Source organism: Lynx rufus, unplaced genomic scaffold (assembly GCF_022079265.1).
Source record: "Lynx rufus isolate CCGP_SWC_20201006 ecotype Redwood Valley unplaced genomic scaffold, mLynRuf1.p SCAF_2, whole genome shotgun sequence".
Taxonomy (NCBI): Eukaryota; Metazoa; Chordata; class Mammalia; order Carnivora; family Felidae; genus Lynx; species Lynx rufus.
Window position 1 is genome coordinate 61,847,694 of NW_025814834.1, and position 19,702 is coordinate 61,867,395.

Below are 19,702 nucleotides of genomic sequence, written 5' to 3' on the forward strand. Positions count from 1 at the left end.
AGAGAGAGAGATGAGTAATCTAATGAAGGTCACGTAGCCATTACATGGGAGAACCAGGAGTCAAGACCAGAAATCCGGCTCCAGTTCTTCTACTCAGTGGGAACCCAGAGGTACAGCAGCACAGTTGATATTACAAGCTTCAGATTTCAGGGCCCAAACTGACAACAATAATACTGGCTGGGGTGCCTGGGTGGCTCCGTCGGTTAAGCATCCAACTCTGGCTTTCAGCTCAGGTCATGATCTCATGGTTTCATGAGTTCAAGCCCTGCGTCCAGTTCTGTGCAGACATGGAGAAGCCTGCTTGGGATTCTCTCTCTCTCTCTCTGCCCCTCCCCCACTTGTGCTGTCTCTGTCTCTCTCAAAATAAATAAGTAAAATAATACTGGCTAACATTTATTGAAAGCTGACTATGGCGCTTTCAATGGTGTTTCAGTGGTGTTACTATAGTGTTTTATAGGAATTATTATTATTATTACAATAACCTTATAAGATAGGTACTACTATTATCCCCATTCTATAAAGGAGGAAATCGAAACCTAAGGAGATTAAGTACCCTTCCAACGCTCATGCAGCCAAAAAATGGCAGAATAGGAATTTGAACCTAAGCTTGGAATCCTGCCTGGAATCCTGCCCAGAATCCTGATTCTGCCATGTGCCCCACCTCACCGTGTCTGGTACCATGTGTAATTGGGCATATATTTCTCAGCTGTACTTTGGAAGAATATGTACTTGCTGAGCTCATATGTGTTCTCCGGATGGAGAGCTGGAGGGCAGGTTTATATAGACGAGTTCATTCTGAGCAGAGGTCACCAGGAAACTTTGTGTTTAATCTGTGTCTTCATGTCCTCTCCAAATTGTGTTCATCTTGGGCTCCCCAAACTGATGTTCAGCATTATCATTTCCCTATGGAAAATCTGGGAGACTCACAAATGTGTGGAAATTAAACAACCTGTGCCTAAATAACCAATAGGTCACGGAAGAAATGAGAAATAAGATGATGAAAATGAGGATACAGTATCCCGAAACTTAGGAGATGCAATTAGAGCCTCCTATGAACACATGTGCATGTTTATTTCTATCTTCTTCATTTGATTCACATTATTATTATTATTATTTTATTTATTTATTTTAGAGAGATTAAGAACATGAACAGGGGAGAGGGGCAGAGGGAGAGAGAGAGAGAGAGAGAGAGAGAGAGAGTCTTAAGCAGGCTCCACGCTCAGCACAGAGCCTGACTCAGGGCTCAATCCCACGATTGACCATGATCTGAGCTGAATCAAGAGTTGGATGCTTGGGGAACACCTGGGTGGCTCAGTCAGTTAAGTGTCCAACTCTTGATTTTGGCTCAGGTCATGATCTTACAGTTTGTGAGATCCAGCCTTTTGTCAGGCTCTTCACTGCCAGCACAGAGCCTACTTAGGATTCTCTCTCCTACTTGTTCCCTCCCCTACTTGTTCTCTCTCTCTCAAAATAAATAAACATTAAAAAAAAAAAAGAGTTGGACAGTCAACCAACTGAGCCACCCAGGTGCCCCTTGATTCACTTTCTTATCTATTTAACCAACACTTAGTGAAGGTAAATTCTGGGCCAGGTGCAGTGCTTAGGTTTGGGGATACGACGACCAGAACACCGTCATAGCTCCATAGGGATTAGCTGGGCAGATAGAGTACATAAACTGATGACACCAATTGGTTAAACCTTGCTTACACTGGGATTCTAAATTTTTTTTTCTAACGTTTTATTTATTTTTGAGACAGGGAGAGACAGAACATGAACAGGGGAGGGTCAGAGAAAGGGAGACAGAGAATCTGAAACAGGCTCCAGGCTCTGAGCTGTCAGCACAGAGCCCGACGCGGGGCTCGAACTCACGGACCGAGAGATCATGACTTGAGCCGAAGTCGGCCACTTAACTGACTGAGCCACCCAGGCACCCCGCTTACACTGGGATTTTAATCAGCAAGACTGGAAAAAGGGTCCTATTCTTTTGGTCTGTTACTATCTGATTTTGTCTTTTATTTTACTCTCCTCCAGCTTTCCTTCTCTCTTGGGGACTACCTTTTCTAGCTCTCTTGTGTCCACTTTTTTCCCCTGTGTGTTATTATTTATAAATAATTACAGCTAATTCAAGATTATTTCTTGTGGATTTTGTGCAATTAATGTTTGAACCCAAATAGTGGAATCTGGATTTAAACTTCCCCTCCAGATTCCCACCTCCTGCCCCCAGCTAATGAATACTCAGGGATTAGTTGTAACATTAGCCTGAGGAAAGTTGAATTAGACAATCATTAGTTCTTCACTATTCCCTATTCCCCACTATGCGCCACAAAATTTAGGATCTCTTCCAAAGCCACATAGGAATTATATATATATATAATTTATATATATATATATATATATATATATATATATATATATATATATGCATGAAGAGTGTTGCTATATTTAAATTGAGGGGGTTACGTATAGGTTTTATTCCTAAATTACCTGGTCCTCAAGAATAGGGACGAGTCTTGGGGCACCTGGGTGGTTCAGTGGGTTAAGCGCCCAACTTCGGCTCAGGTCATGATCTCCCAGTTTGTGAGTTTGAGCCCTGCATCAGGCTCTGTGCTGAGAGAGCAGAGCCTGCTTCAGATCCTCTGTCTCCCCGTCTCTCTGTCCCTCCCCTGCTCATGTGCTCGCTCTCCTTCTCAAAAATAAATAAACATTAAGACAAAAAAAAAAAAGAATAGGGACTGGTCTTTGTTCTTCTTTGTATCATCTGCTACCTCGTGCCTAACACAATATCTGGTACAGAACAGATCTTAATTTACATTGTTGAATAAAGAATGAATAAATATCATTAAATAAATATCAGTAAATATCTGTGGATGATATAGATGAGGATTTATATTAATAATATTACCTGGAATATTCCCTGGAACAAGGTATAAGTAACCTAGGTAAATAAACTATAAATAGTATTAGAAGAATGTCTATGGAGATGAGACTACATTGGTGTAACTCCTGCTCTGGGAACCCCTCCCTTAGAATGGGTGTGCCTACTTCTGTTTCTTTTCCTCCCAAAGAAACTGGAGCCGAACTTCGGAGATGGCTTTGCACAAGAAATGGGAGTACAAGAGTGTGAACATGTGGCTGTGGGGTTTTTGTTAATGTAGTCATTTCCTTCCAAACACTTGAAAAATATTTTTCTTTTATATTTTCCATCCTATTGCCATTGCCTCTGTGCTTTCTCCTCATTTTACATTTAAATTCTGTAAACTGTCCAGTTAATGTGGACATGCATAATAAGTGGGCCCAGATCTTATTCTAAATGGAAGCCAGAACCAGCGTCCAGACACTAGGAAAGCATAATTACCCCAAGAACAGAGTTAGGTTTTCTGGAAGGGCTTTTATCAGTGTGTGTGTGGAGCCCCAGATGAATGTTTCAGCATTAGACAAGGAAAAAGATTTATGAAATACATATCTCCTCTTTCCTGGGGAGGAAAAAAACCTCTTTTGCAAAAAGACTTAGGGTGTGAGTCCCTCCTGACCCTTAAGGGAAAGAAAGAAAATTATATCAAATCTATGCATGCTAAAATAATATTCACTCAAAATAGGGAATGATTGATTTTTTCCATATGTTCTTATCCTATTTCAATTTAAATTAATTTTGCAGGAGTCATTAACCATCTCTGCAAAATATGCTGGGTTTGCTTCTGATGCTGGCTTTGGCACACCTGCAGCCAGTGCGTGTCTTTATGGTTAATGTGTAGGAACCAAAATTAATTTCAGTGAAACAGCCAAATGGTCCTCCGGAGTCCTTGCTCATATGTCTGGTTAGTATTCACTGGGGGCAGAAAACAGCCTGACAAGGGTGATAGAAATGTTTCAAAGGATCTTTTCTAAGTTCTCTCACTATCTTTTTTTTTTATTTGCAGGTGCAAAAATTCCATTTGTAATTCTTTAATTCCAAGGGCAATGGGTGTCTTGGGGTCTCAGAATTCAGGACAAGTGGCCAGCTGGGACACGATATTATGTTTGCAAGTCATGGCAGGTGCAGAAGGAGGGCAAGCAGTTAAGAGTTTGGCCCACTCGCCTCTTTTTCTCTTTTTGTGCTTCCTTTTACTCTTTCAGGCGGGTGTACAATTACACGAGCTGAATTCGTTATCTCCCAAAGCTGTGCTGTTGTACATCCAGGAAAAGGACTTGATTACTCAACCCATGTTTCCAGGAGCCTTATTTGGGTTCTTTTGTGCAGCAGAAGCAAAAGTGCTGAGTGCACCCTCTATTTGTTTTGCGATTTGCCTGCTGGGCACATTACTTGCTATCACTCTGGTTTCAATAGATGGTCTTTCCACTGAGGTTTTAGCATGTCTATATTTAGAAAACAATAAAAGATGTATAAGATGGAAAAATTAGAGGAGAGCAAAAGTGCACGGAGGAGGAGCGAGAAGGGCAAGAGCTAGTCACAGATCCTTTTCAATGATAAGAGATGCCCCTGGCACCCAGGCTTGATTTCTTTCTTGCATTGCCAAGTATTTCACTGTACAATGCGGAGTTATTAAGTGTGGAGATGAGGAATGGAACAATAGCCAAAGAAAACATGGATCCACTACTCCATGGCGTCCTCAGAGTTAGCTTTGCCAGGGCATACGACAGAAACGGTGTGAGAATACAGGGGCCGATGCGTCGGCTACAAATGGTATGTCTGTGTGCTATGATAACCACATATATAATCTCCCCTTTTGTGCCTTTGTCAGCACATGAGCTTCTGAGGAGGTCAATGACTTCCTTCCCCACCAGGAGTAGTTTGTATGGTTCTTCTGCAAGCTGTGGCGAGAAACTTCAGTTTGGGGATTCCAGAGATGAATGTAACCAGAATATGCTCTGGTTTGTCTCCCTGGATTCTGATGCTTTGATAAGATTGATGGGCAAAATACTTGGAGATTAAAACAAGAAGAAGAAGAAAAGAGGAAAGATAAACAAAGTAAGGAAGAAATGACATTGAGATGAGCTATTGCCTTGACTGTAGCTATAAAAACCTCATTGTTCATTATATCAGATAATAATAGGTTTATTTGGTTGTCTGTGGGCTTGATATATGTTTGCCTATTTTTACATGGCCTCTTTAATGCTATACGGAATATTGTACACATTTACTTATTTCTGTATGTATTTACTTACTGACTTTATACTATACCCAGCATTGGGTCAAACCCAGTTGGACACTTAACAAATAGATATAGGAGTTGCCATAGCCTCTAACTTACATTAACCGTAGGATATGCATAGACATTTTCTTTGGTGTTGAAAATAAAATGAAAGAAAGAGAAGACAGGCAGTAAAGCACCCAGCTCTTGATTTTCGCTCAGGTCATGATCTCATGGTTTGTGAGTTTAAGTCCCGCATCAGGCTCTGCGCTGACAGCATGGAGCCTGCTTGGGACTGACTCTCTCTCTCTCTCTCTCTCTCTCTCCCTCTCTCCCTCTCTCTCTCTCTGACCCTCCCCTGCTATCGTGCTTGCACTCTCTCTCTCAAAAGAAATAAATAGTTTAAAAAAGAGTAGAAAAAAGTTATTTTGCCAAAACATATATATAAGAGGTGTGTATAACCTTAAGATGTTTAATTGAATACACATCTCTTCCTTGACAAGTTCAAGGCCCACGACTATTTAAAATGATACGATTGGGGCACCTGGCTGGCTCAGTAAGTAGAGCATGGGACTCTTGATCTTAGGGTTGTGAGTTCAAGCCCCACGCTGGGTGTAGAGATTACTTAAAATCTTGAGAAAAAAATAATGTTATGATTAAGAGGAAAAAACAATTGCGTGATGAAGTAGCTACTGTCGGGTTGCAGCTGCCTGGTTGGACATCACCACAAGACTTAGCCCTATCTGAAAACATCAGATTCTGGTATAATCAAAAGTAACCCTAAAATTGCCACCCTTCTACTGGGGAACATCACTTTCTTCCAACATTAGGATGCCTGTTGGTGTTTTAGGCAGAAAGTCTTGGATGTACCTCTAGGCCAGGCTCCCTGGATTTTCCTGGGGAAAGGAAGTGGACCACAACCTGCCCCTGCCTTATGGCCTCTCTGTGGAATGGCCAACAGGAAATACTGCTAGGAAACCGGACCCTTGAGTCCTAGTGCTGGCCCAGCCACCCTTGTGAGCTGGAAGCAAATTAACTTCATCTCCCATAACCGCAGTTCCTCATGGGTGTGAAAAGATGTACTACTTTCTCTGGATGATTCAAAAGACCATTTTCCGGGGTAGCAGGCAATGTTATGGAAAGAGCGAAAGCTTTGGAGTCATCCAACCTCAACATTTCCTCAACAGATATTTATTTAGCATCTACTCTATGCCACGTACTGTTCTAGGCAGTAGAGAGGCACTTGGTGTGGAGGGGATCACTATTAGTCTGTGTCACTGGCAAATCATTTAGCTCATCTCAGCTTATTTTTTCCAGCTATAAAGTGGGAATTATCATAATTCAAGATCTGTTAGCATTTGACACAATGGTATGTAAATCACTTATTATACAGTAGGGGTTCAATTAATGCTATGTAAATAATATTATATAACATGTGGGAAAATGCTTTTATGCTTGCATAATGCTATCCAGATATGTGAATTCGTTTTTCATCTCTTCTCTGTACCGTATGGCTTTAAAGCCACAGACCATCACAAAATTATACCGTAGAGTTCATAACTTCCCTTTATTTCTTTAAAAGGGACTTCATTTATTAAAGAAATGCTTTTTGAGTACCTACTATGTATTAAATACCAGGCTGGCGCTAGGGATATAGAAATAAATGAGACTCTCCAGGCCTTACTTAGGATCATAACAATAAATACTTGGATTTCAGCAGGGTTCTTGCTTTGGAGGGCTTATTCTTCTAGAGTTTATGTTGGCTCTTTACTGTTTAGAAAAACGAAAACAGCCCTTGGCAAGTGAGTTAAGCTAAAGTTTTACTAGAGAGACTGAAAGCTCTTTCTATAAGACCCCTGGCAATTTCACTCTATTCAAGATGAAACAGACAATAGAGGACATGTTTCCTGTAGCTGCCCCAGCGGTAAATGGTCCATCTATCAATATCCTTTACAACAAGAGAAAATCGATCAAATTATTTACTGTAGCCAGCCATGTGGCCAGTGTTGTTACAGATATTTCAGAGGATATAAATAAAAGAGGATATTGAGGGGATAGAGATCAGTGTAAGATGTGACACCAGCCCTGGAGGCAAGAGGTGGAATCATTTGTTAATTTACTCATTCACTCATTCAAGAAAAATCTGTTTAGTAACCATGGCCTTGAAGGAATTGCACTGAGTCCTGGATCTACAAATGAGAGAACCAACAAAGCAGAAGAATATTTGCTGAACATCTATTATGTACCAGACACGATCTATCACTTTACCTACATCATCTCAATTTATTCTCCCATCAACCCTAAAAATTAAGTTGTAATCTTTGACCTCAAAGAGTTAGCTGGGGTATGACAGGACAGAAAACAACCATACACAGTGTGAGAAGCAATGTCAGGAAGGAACAGGCCCAGGGCTGGTAAGCTCAGTACAGGGGGGAATAGTTTAGGTGTCCTGAGAGAGTGGGTGCAGAGGTGACGGCATTCTAGTTTTAAAGCAGAAATCAAACACGTCTAAGAGATACTACTGAGCAGGCAGGGATACAGACAACAGACAGACAGATAGGGGTTGATAGCATGGACTATAAGTGCTGCAGAAGCTAGGGAAAGTCCAGGCTCTCAGAGCACCGAGTTACCCCTCCCTTCCTATGGGTTCACCTAGAGTTGTTGCCTCAACTGAGAAAATTGATTTCCCTGAGAGAATGATGCTGGGACACAGATTTCTAGCCCAATTCATGGTGCACATGGGGCCTTTTTTATAATTCATGCTCCGTTTTGTGAAGGAAGTAGGTCTCTTCTGCTCTGTGCTCTGTTTTAGAGTCAGGAACTGATCTTTGCGCTGATGCCACGCTGGATCTTGATTTATTTTATGTTGATGACACTTAGAAATAAGAAATGGGAAGCAAACTGATCTTCTCTATGTCCCACTCTTTGGTTTTGATGGATAAAATGGCCTTCTTCAAGCTTTTCTTCTTTTAGTTGGAAGGTATTATAAGACACAAGTTAAATGCTGAAGTGTGGAGCCAGGTAGACCTAAGTTCAAATCTTATTATCTGCCCCTTATTAGCTGGGTGATGTTGGACATGGAATCTCTTCCAATTTGGATCACAAGATCGAATCAAACTCTGAGAAGTGGAGATACAGTTCTCAATTTGGAGCCCACCAAAGAAAAATTCAAAGAGGGCTCCTTTATCTTTCTATGAATAAATAGGTGTAACTCAGTGACCACACCTGCAGCATTAAAGCCATCGAGAAAGAGAAAAAGCAGCCAGAGGCTGGTCTCTAACTAGTTTGCTCTAAATACCTGATCCTCAAGAAAATTGTTAGGGTTTTTTGCAATAAGGAGTGTCTTCGGGTCTTGCTGAGTCTTGGAGGGCTGTGATTTTATTCAGAAAATAGTCTTTATTGAAATAACTGAACGGGTAAATAGGTAGGAGGCTAGAACTTTTAACCTGCAATAATAATAATAATAGATTAATCTGAGGGTGCTTACTATATACCGGGCATTGTGTTAAGCACTTTATTATGAATTAACTAATTTAGTCCTACAATTACCCTATAATGTAGGTGCTATCTTTCATATCTATTTTAAGGTAAGGAAATTGAGGTACAGAAAGGGACAGTGGCTTGCCTGCCTGGCAGAACCAGGATTTACATTCATAGATGGGCTTCAAGGCCCATGTAATGAACCACTCTCCAGCCCTATAAGCCAACTTCTTTAAAAATAATTATAATAATAACATTGTATGTGTTCTAATTATAAAAGTAAGTCATGGTAGAAAATTTTGAGAACAGAGGAGTAAAGAAGCCAAAATTATTCATATTTTTATCACCCAGGGATAAGGTTTATTAATATTTGGGTCTATTTCCTTTAAGAAATTAAATTACATATATAATACTCATTTCAAATAGCATAATGCTGCATATAAATTTTTAAATTTAATGTTAAAATTTGAGCATCTTCCCATGTTACTAAATGTTCTTAGGAACATAGATGCCTGAAAATATTCCAATTATCTGGAGGTATCATGATTTACTTTTAAAATCTCATACCACTGGACCATTAGGTTGTTTCCAATGTTCCTGGGACTTCTCTGAGACTTCTCTGAGACTTCTCTGTTGGTTTGTTAAGGATTCCTTAGCCTCACATTTTCAAGAGCTGCCTGGGCTATTGGATGAGCAGCTTACCTTCCAATGAAGGGAATGTGCTCACATACTTCTCCCAGGTAAGAACGCCCTTGAACCATTGAAAACAGGTGAGAATTGAGAGCATCCAAATTCTCAATAAGAGTCCAGAATTTCATTCAATTAAAAAAACACTCTGTGTAATTTCTTCCTAGTTTTGTAAATAAAACATATATCTTATGAAGAAAGTAGAATGTACACATGAGTAAACAAGGAAGAAGAGATCTAAAATCTCACCACTCGGTTTGATGAATATTTCTCTTTCTGCACTATACACTATCTTGTAACCTGCTTATTTTATTAAGTAGCATATTACATTTTTCATAATGTATACATATATGAAGTCATCACGATGTACACTTTAAATATCTTACAATTTGATTTGTGAATAATACCTCAATAAAGCTGGAAAAAACAAACAGCTACCAAATAGTAACTGCTTTCTTCTCAAACCTCGTCCAACCCAGAGGGCTGATCCCTACAGAAAATCACTTTTTAACTCATTTATTTTTATATAAATTTGAAGCATTTTTTTCTCCTTCTTCATTTTGCCAAACCTACCATGAAGCAGTACTTTTTGAGTGCTCTACTTTTAGAGTGGGGCCCCTACCATCAAGGAGTCAGCCTTCTGCTTGCGGAAGTAAGACCCACATTCTTGGAAAAAAGACGAAAAGATAAGGCTATAAAAAAGTGATCCAAAGTGGTGCTTCCAATGAGGACATATGTGGGAATAAGGAAAATACAGATCATTTTACAAATCCAGACCCTCTCTCTATCTTTTTGAGAAAGAGAGGGCACAAGTGAGCAAGGGGCAGAGAGAGAAAGAATCCCAGGAGGGGCAGAGGGAGAGAGAGAGAGAGAGAAAAGTGGGGCTCACCCCAAATGAGACTTGAGCTTACCCCAAATGGGACTCATGCTCACCCCTAGTGGGGCTCCTGCTCACCCCAAGCAGGGCTCGAGCTTATCCAATATGGGTCTCAAACTCACAAACCGTGAGATCATGACCTGAGCCAAAGTCAGATGCTTAACAACTGAGCCACCCAGGCACCCTTCCTCTATCCTATCTTTAACCGAGAATATTGTGTCCAATTTTCCCCTCCATCTCTCCATTGCCTCAAGTTGCTTGAAAAAGAGTGTAGTTAGCTGTGCCATGTACAATCCCCCTGACCAAATGTCTGCCTCTAGTTTTTTAAAGAGATATTTCTACCTCCCTTTCTTAATTTATTCAAGAAAGAAAGAAAGAAAGAAAGAAAGAAAGAAAGAAAGAGCGTTTGTACTAGAAACTAAGCCTACGTTTAGTTTTTAAATGACTGAGTTGAAATCAATGAAGAAAGGACTCTGAGCTGCCCTAGTTTTCCCACACAGACTTTATTAAAAGGGAGGACACTTTATTTTTTATTTATTAAAAGAGACTTTATTCCCAGAGGAACTGTGAGCCTAGGGATCACTAAGGGTATGAAGTGGTAAAAAGATCAGATGAAATGTAGTCATCTTACTTTGTGATAAAACTCATGCTGAAAGAGCTTAGAAATGGCTTTTTTGGTAAGCTGACAGAATAAGCAAGCAGATTTATTTAAAATTCCTGTATCTCTTGCTATTTCATAGCTTCAGGTCATTCCCATAGCATCACTCTGAACTCACTTTTATTGTAATTATTTACCATAACCTGTTATGTTTACTTTAAATAATCAATTATATTTTAAAGAGATGTTTAAAAAGAACAGCCAGAAACAGTCTTTTATATCCTCCCATAGAGTTACCATTACTGGTGGTCTTGTTTCCTTTGTGCAATCCTGATTTTCAACTGGTATAATTTTCCTTCTTCCTGAATGTCCTTTAGCATTTCTTGTAGTACAGATCCACTGGTGCAAATCTTTTCAGCTTTTGTATACCTGAAGAAATCTTTATTTGTCCTTTCACTTTGAAAGATGTTTTCACTGGGTATAAAATTCTAGGATGACAGGGTTTTTTTTGTTTGCTTTTTGGTCGTTTTTTGTTTTCTTTCAGTACTTTTTTTTTATAAATTTATTTATTTTGAGAGAGAAAGAGAGGGTGCATGTGCATACAAGGGAGGGAAGGGCAGAGAGAGAGGGAGAGAGAGAGAATCCCAAGCAGGCTCCATGTTGTCAGCACAGAGCCTGACTCAGGGCTCGATTTCACAAACTGTGAGATCATGACCTGAGCCAAAATCAAAAGTCCTATGCTTAATGGACTGAGCCACCCAGGAGCCCCCTGTCAGTACTTTAAACATGTTGCTTCATTGTCTTCTTGTTTGCATTTTTTCAGACAAGAACTTTACTGGTTTACTGTCATTCTTATCTTTGTTTTTCTGGCAGTTTCTAAGATTTTTCTTTTTGCTGGTTTTGAACAAGTTGATTCAGATGTGTATTTTGGTGTACTTCTCTCTTGTTTCTTACACTTGGGTTTGTTGAGCTTCTTAGATCTATGGGTTTAGGATTTTCATTAAATTTGGAAAGTTTTCAGCCATTATTTCTTCAAAATGTCTTGTATTCCCATCTCTTTTTCTCTGTCTCTTTTTTTTTAAGTTTATTTATTTACTTTGAGAGAGAGAGAGGAGAGCACAAGTGGGGGAGGGGCAGATAAAGAGGAAGAAAGAGAATCCCAAGCAGGATCCGTGCTGTCAGCACAGAGCCCAATGTGGGGCTGGATCTCATGAACCATGAAATCATGACCTGAGTCAAAATCAAGAGTCAGACACTTAACCAACTGAGCCACCCAGGCGCCCCACCCATCTCTTTCTTCTGTTATTGCCTGAATTGTCCCTTCAAAATTCATATGAAGCTCTAACTCTGATGTGACTGTATTTGGAAATAGGGCATTTAGGAAGATAATTAAGGTTAAGTGATGTCATAAGGGTGAGGCTATAGCATGTGTCCTTGTAGGAAGAGGAAGAGACACCAGAGATCAATCTCTCTCCACATGCATGCACAGAGGAAAGTCCAAGTGAGGACACAGTAAGAAGGCAGCTGTCTACAAGCCAAAAAAAGATCTCACTAGAAACCAACCCTGAAGGCACCATGCTCTTAGACTTCCTGCCTCCAGAGCTGTGAGAAAATAAGTTTCTGTGGTTTAAGCCCCCAATCTATGGTATTTTGTTATAACTATAGAAGACTAATATAATAGTATAAAAAGTTCTCATATTAACCATGGCACTCACTCCCACCTGACATCCAGTTTCCCCTATTATAAACATCTTACATCAGTATGGTATTTTTGTTATAATTAATGAACCAATATTGATACAATATTGATATATTATTATCAGCTAAAGTTTATTCAGATTCCTTTAACCTTCCCATAATATACTTTTTTTCCAGGATTCTCCTAGTATATCAAATTAAATTTATTTGTTATGTCTCCTTAGGCTCCTCTTGGCTGACAGTTTTTAGAATTTCCTTGTTTTTGATGACCTTTGAGGTTTTCAGAGACACTGGTTAGGTTATAACAGGATGCTCCTTTATTAGATTTCCTGACTTTTTAAATGATTAGATTAGGGTTTTGAGTTTGGCCATACAAATACCAATACCCTTATGAGCATTCTTCTTGATGACCAGTGTAGCACAAGATTTGTCCACTCAGGGTCCACTCAGGGTGCTGGGAACATAAATTATTCCAGGCCCTGTGTGAAGTCTGATGATTGTCCGTGTGCTCCTTTCCAGTGGGTCTTTTCCCTTATTTGGGTACATTCTTCATTCCCATGTCCAGTTAGTTCTTGCCTGAAGACTAAAAAGGAACCACAGTTTTCTGAAGCCCTTGCTCTCTCTCTCTGTGCAGCTCTCTCTTCTCTGGCCCTACCCTGTGAATTCTGTATACCTTGGTTCCTCCAAATCCACAACCCTGGCTACTCAACTCAGGGAGATTTCTGGGCTCTGTTTGGGATTTTCCTCCCTGTGCTATAGCCTGGAAACTCTGTAGGCATTAAAGTAGCTATCGTAGGGCTCACCTCATCTACTTCTTTTCTCTGAGGGATTATTGTCCTAGGTTTTGAGTGTCCGGTATCTAAAAACCATTGCTTCATATTTTGACTTGTTTCTTAATTTTATTTTAGAGAGAAAAAGAGGAGGGGGGGCAGGGGAAGGGGCAGAGGGAGGAGGGAGAGAGAGAAAGAATTCCATGCTCAGCATGGAACCTGACATAGGACTGGCTCCCATGACCCCGGGATCATGACCTGAGCCAAAACCAAGAGTTGGATGCTCAACTGACTGAGTCACGCAGGTGCCCCTTAATTTTTCTTTTTAATGGAATGCTTTGTGAATTTGGGTGTCATCCCTGCAAAAGTGGCCATGCTAATCTTCTCTGTATCATTCCAATTTTTGTGTATGTGCTGCTGAAGCAAACACTTGCTTCTCAATTTTAAGTGGAGAGTAAATCCAGTTTCTCAGTATTATGGCCACATACTGAAGTCAAAATTACATTTTTGTTTTATCATAGTAAAATATGCATATCATAAAACTTACATTTAACTGTTTCAAGTGTACAGTTCAGTGGCATTAAGTAAATCTACATTGTTGTGCCACCATCACCATCATCCTCCTCCACACTTTTCCATCATCCCAAACTGAAATCCAGTACCCATCAAACAATAACTCCCATTTCCCCTTCTCCTCAGTCTTTGAAGACTACTGTTCTGCTCTCTGTCTCCATGAATTTGACTATTCTAGGTACCTCATGTATGTAGAATCATATATGTATCCTATTGTGTCTGACTTATTTCAGTTAGCGTAATAGCCTCAAGCCTCATCCGTGTTGTAGCATGTGTCAGAATATCTGTCTTCTTGAAGGCTGAATAATATTCCATTATAGGTATATATCACATTTTGATTATCCCTTCACCTATCAATGGACGTTTAGATGTTTCCACCTTTTGTCTATGATTAGTGCTGCTCTGAATATTGGTATATGTTATGGACTAAATTGTGTCTCCATAAAATTCATGTTAAAGCTCTAGCCCACATTATGACTATATTTAGAGATAGGGCCTTTAGCGAGATAATTAAAGTTAAATGATATCATAAGTGTGGGACCCTAATCTGATACGACTGATGTCCTTAAGAGAAGAGGAAAGACACCAGAGATTGATTTGTCTGCATGCACAGAGAAGAGGCTAGGTGAGGACACAAGAAGGCAGCTGTCTACAAGCTAGGAAGACAGACCTCATCAGAAACACACCCTGATACCACATTGGTCTTGGACTTCTCCAAAACTGTGAGAAAATAAATTTATGTTGTGTAAGGCACCCAGTCTGTGGTATTTTTTATGGCAGTTTGAACTAATACTGTATAAAGATATCTGTTCGAGTCCCTGCTTTCAGTTCCAGAAGTGGAACTTCTTTGTATTTTTTGAGGAACTTCTCTACTGTTTTCTGCTGTGCATAATTACTTTTTAATCACCTATTTCTCTGCCAGAAAGTAAGATCTGGGAAGGCAGATTAAATATCTTGTATACCTTGTACGTAGGACTTGGTAAATGCTCAATAAATATATGTTAACTTCATGAGTGAACACATGAGTTTTTGCAGCTGAAAATTAATTATTAGTAGTAATAACTATTAGAGGCAGCGTTATATTGTAGAAAAAGCACGAAACTAGAATTTTAGTCATGCCTTGGCTACCAACTTACTTGTGACCTTGGATAAAGTATTAAATCTCTTGGGGTCTCAGTTGTCCTCATCTGAAGATGAAAGAGTTGTATTGAATGATTTCAAGGTCCTTTCAGCACTCATATGTCTTGGTTCTCTGGTTCTCAGTGCTGGGATACCTAGTATCACTAGTTGTGCCTCCTTGCAAATACTACTGCTTGCTAAGTTGCCTGCTGTTAGGGCTTAGGCAAAGCAGGGTACCAGGTTAAGGTCCCTGGTGAGCTCAACTGGGTTGGCTGTTTCCCAGAATTACCAATGGTTGAGAACACACCAAAGATTAGGTCGTTAAAAGCAATATCAGTCATCAAAACTAAAAGTCAAGTACAATGGCCTGTAGTAGGAGCCAACCATACCAGGAAGAGGTCAGGAAACGGGCTGCAAAGCTAGACTACACAGCTGAATGGTGGTTGGCTTCATGACGGTGGCTATGGATAGTGCTGGGTCTCCAGCGTTCTGTGACAGGATTCTTTGTGTCTCTGTCTTTCAGGATTTTAATTAGGGTGTTAATTGCTACTTTTTCTACCACTTAGGCTAGAGACGAATGGAAATAAAAACTTCAAAAAGAACTAGGCCTTGGGGCACCTGTGTGGCTCAATTGGTTAAGTGTCCAACTCTTGATTTCGGCTCAGATCCTAATCTCACGGTTCATGAGTTCACGCCCTGAGTCAGTCTCTGTGCTGACAGCAAGGAATCTCTGTCTCTGTCTCCCTCTCTCTCTGCTCCTCCCCCACATATGCATGTTTTTTTTTTTCTCTCTCTCTCTTTCAAAAATAAATTAACACTAAAAAAAGAACTAGACCATAATTTCTCTATGAAATACTTAAAAAATTAAATGTAAAATGCATTTAAGTTAGGGTAAAATGTAAACACTGGTGAATTTAAATAAAGAATATTTAGGAGTTCCTTGTATTTTTTCTTTCAGCTTTTCTGTAAGTTTGAAATTATGTAAAACTTAAAAGCTACCAAGAAAAAGAGAAAAAATGTATTTTAAGGAGATTAAGAGAAAACCCAGAAGAGGACACACAGGAGCTTGCCTACCTAAGTGTCCTTTATCTCCCTCCCTTCCTAGAGTATACTCTACTTTTCCTGTAAGCATTAGAGCTGCCATAATTTAAATCCATCCCCACTGTGGGGAATATTTACTTCAGTCTGGAAGCATTTTATATGGGAATTTACCTACAGCTCCTTTAGAACTGATTTTGTATGCATAGATGAACTGCTTCAAGGGCAAAGCATCCAAATCATCTTTTTATAGAGGTCTTTCGACATTGTTCCTAAGTCTACATCAAAGTATCAATGTATTATTATATAGAACTCTAATTTGACATTAGAAATTCAAGAAGCCACAATTTTATTTATTTATTTTGAGAGAGAGAGTGCAAGCATAAGTGTGGAGGGGTAGGTGTCAGAGAGAGGAAGAGGGAGAATCCCAAGTAGGCTCCACATTTTCAGCATGGAGCCCAATGCAGGGCTCAAACCCACAAACCTTGAGATCATGATCTGACCTGAAACCAAGTCAAATGCTTAACCCAGGCACCCCAAGTAGCTGCAATTTTAGGTTTACCAACTTATCAGAAATCCTCTGGTTTTTGGCTAACCTACATCGTTCTTTTGGAAGAAAGTATTTCTAAAACATAAATCTGATAAAGCTCTTATATCCAAAACAAAGAACTCTTAAACCTCAGTACCAAGGAGATAACCTGATTTATTTTTTAAGACAAAAGATTTGAGGGGCGCCTGGGTGGCTCAGCTGGTTGAGCTTCTGGCTCTTGGTTCCAGCTCAGGTCATGATCTCATAATTTGTGAGATTGAGCCCCACGTCAGGCTCTGTGCTGATGCTCTGAGCTGTACCCTACTCCCTCTCTCCGAAAATGAATAAATAGATATTTTTAAAAAATACATAAAATAAAGGCAAAAGATTTGAGGACATGTCACCAAAGAAGAACATAGCAAGTGCATAAAAAGATGTTTAATATCATTAGTCATTAGGGAAGTGCAAATTAAAATGGCAATAAAATACCACTACACAGGCAGTAAAATGGCTAAAATTCAAAAACACTGACAATACCAAGTGTTGACAAGAATGTGGAACAGACACAATATTTGTACATTGCCGGTGGGAATGCAAAATTGTGCATCCACTATAGAAAACAATGTGGCTATTTCTTATAAAATGAAACATGCACTTACATACGATCCAGCAGTCTCACTCGTAGACAGTCACCCAACAGAAATGAAAATATACTTCACTCGTACTTGAATATTCCTAACAACTTTATTGATAATCGTCAAAAACTGGAATCACCTGAATGTTCACCAACTGATGACTGAATAGACAATGTCTGCCATGTCCATACAGTGGAATACTCCTCAGCAATAAAAAGGAACATACTACTCATATACACAACACCATGGATGAATCCAAAAGTGTTATGCTAAGTAAAAGAAGGCAGACATGAAAGACCACACAGTGTGTGATTTCGTTTATGTAACATACTGGAAAAGTCAAACTAGAGTTACTGAAAGCAGATTAGTGGTTCCTTGGTGCCAAAGATAGGAAGAGAATTGCAAAGGGGCAGAAGGGAATCTTTTAGGTTTGACAGAAATGTTCTATACCATAACTGTGAGGGTTGTTAAGCAAATATACGCACTTATGAGAATTCATTAATTGTACACTTAACTTTTGTGAATTTTACTGTAGTCAGTTATTGCTCAATATTGCTGATTAAAAAAAAAAACTTTAAAATTAAGTTATTCTTTTTATTGCCCCAATATTTTTATCCTAGTGGGTATCTGATATTAGGACCACAGTAACTGTTATTGGAAATTAATAATAAACAGCATCAATGGGCAAATGTTTAACATAGGATGTTTAGAATGACCTAAACTACCAGCTTCACATTTTTCAGGATAAATTAAAAATAAGAGAGAGGGGGTGGTTAACATAATGGAATTTGCTTTGACAGAAGGCTGCTATGGTGTTTTATCTGATGTGAAATGGAAAGGTGACAAATATGGGGATCATTTTAGTTCAGATGTATCAAATATCCTTATTATTCTAGAGCAAATATTAGTGGATTGAATGAATCTCAAGCTGTAGACATTTCTCAGGTCTATTTTTAAACTCAAACTGGCTCTTTCCCAGAAAGAAGAGAAACAAAAATTTACTGGCAGTAAAGCCTTTACCTTTTTTCATTGAATTTTCTGAGGAGATTTAAAAAAAAAAAGCTTCTGAAAAATCAGAACAGATGGAACATTATGAAGAGCACTGCAAAACAGAATACTTTTCAGAGTACTTAGGAGAAAATAAAGTACTCAAAAAGACCTTGTCTTTTTAGAAAATCAGTTGACTAGAGACAAAGTATCAGATGTAGTAAATATTTGTCTTTCTTTGAAGGAACTGAAAACAATAAAAGCCCAGTCACATTAAATTGTTCTCAAGGTTGGTCTATAAGGCACCCGTCCAAAGGATTTCCATCTGAAAAGGATTTGTAGAATTCTTCTTAGAAATAAGATAGTTGAATAGTTTGGGTAAAGCCTGAGAGAACTGATAAAAATGTTGCTCATTAACATTCACTCTCTCTTTTTCCTTACCATAACACTATCCCTTACCATAAAACTTTTCCCTATCAGAAAAGTTAAATTTTAAACTTTCCAAGGGGAAAACGTAGCAGAGAAAATCCCATACATAGCAGCCATGCTTTGCGCTCATAAAAGTTTCACAATCTCCACTTGTAGACAGTTGAATTGGTATTAGAGTAAGTTGCCTGGCTCTTTGCAACAGGTAAAGGATGAGAAGTGGCTTATACAAGGGCTGAGGGACAGTGTGGAGAGTTCCAGGTGTTAAATCTATTTTCCAGTTCACCAGAACTCATTCATCGCAGACATCGCTACCAAACCATTGGGAATGAGACAGTGTAAGGGAACATGTTAACAGCAGCCAGTGAAATAGACCAAAAAACTGTCAGTCCCAGGAAATGTACTAGAGAGGAGAATCGCAAATGCAGCAGTGAATCTTTGCCAAACAGATACAGTTGGTTTGTTGGTTTTTTTTTTTAAACATCACACTTGACAAATCCACCCTGAGTTTCAAAGGGAAGAAGACAAATAAGCTTCCATTTTGTTATCAGTAAAGGTAGCAAGTTGTAAAAAGCTTAAATGCTGTTTTAAGAATAAACTATAGAGAGAACATGGCAAGCTATCATAAAGTAAGAAAAAAATAAAGAAAAAGAAGTGCAGTGAAAACAATAAAAACAAAACTTTCCTTGAAGGGAAACTGGAAATACATTTCCTTGGCTGAACACCCAGTGTGAATAAAAGAGAAAAAAAATAACATCTTGATAAGGCCAAATGAAAGGGTAAACCAACCTTCAGTACTGATGAGATTGTCAAGAAGCCTGTAGGGGCACCTGGGTGGCTCAGTCGGTTAAGCGTCCAACTTCAGCTCAGGTCATGATCTTGTGGTCCATGAATTTGAGCCCCACAACGGGTTCTGTGCCAACAAATCAGAGCCTGGAGCCTGCTTTGGATTCTGTGTCTTCTCTCTCTGTACCTCCCCTGCTCGTGCTCTTTCTCTCTCAAAAATAAACATTAAAAAAAAAAAAAAAAAGCCTTTAGATGAGTGATTTGGAGTGCTGGTCTTTTGACACCTGAAGGTGTTTACTAAGTTTAAGGAAATACCCAAAGTCTCAAAAAATGCTTTCGAAATTACTTCATTCTGATTCTCTTTTGTTTG

General features: G+C 39.2%; 1 long non-coding RNA gene and 1 other non-coding gene across 2 annotated transcripts in view; both read right to left on the reverse strand.

The window, feature by feature from the left end:
• Nucleotides 1-19,424, reverse strand: part of LOC124516524 (uncharacterized) — a 38,100-nt gene extending 18,676 nt beyond the window's left edge. The window contains exon 1 of the long non-coding RNA XR_006963056.1: nucleotides 19,336-19,424. This is a non-coding gene — a long non-coding RNA (uncharacterized LOC124516524). The remainder of the gene's footprint in view (nucleotides 1-19,335) is intronic.
• Nucleotides 13,562-13,669, reverse strand: LOC124516765 (U6 spliceosomal RNA). The gene has a single exon (XR_006963165.1). It is a non-coding gene; the product is annotated as a U6 spliceosomal RNA (small nuclear RNA).
• Nucleotides 19,425-19,702: the final 278 nt, after the last annotated feature.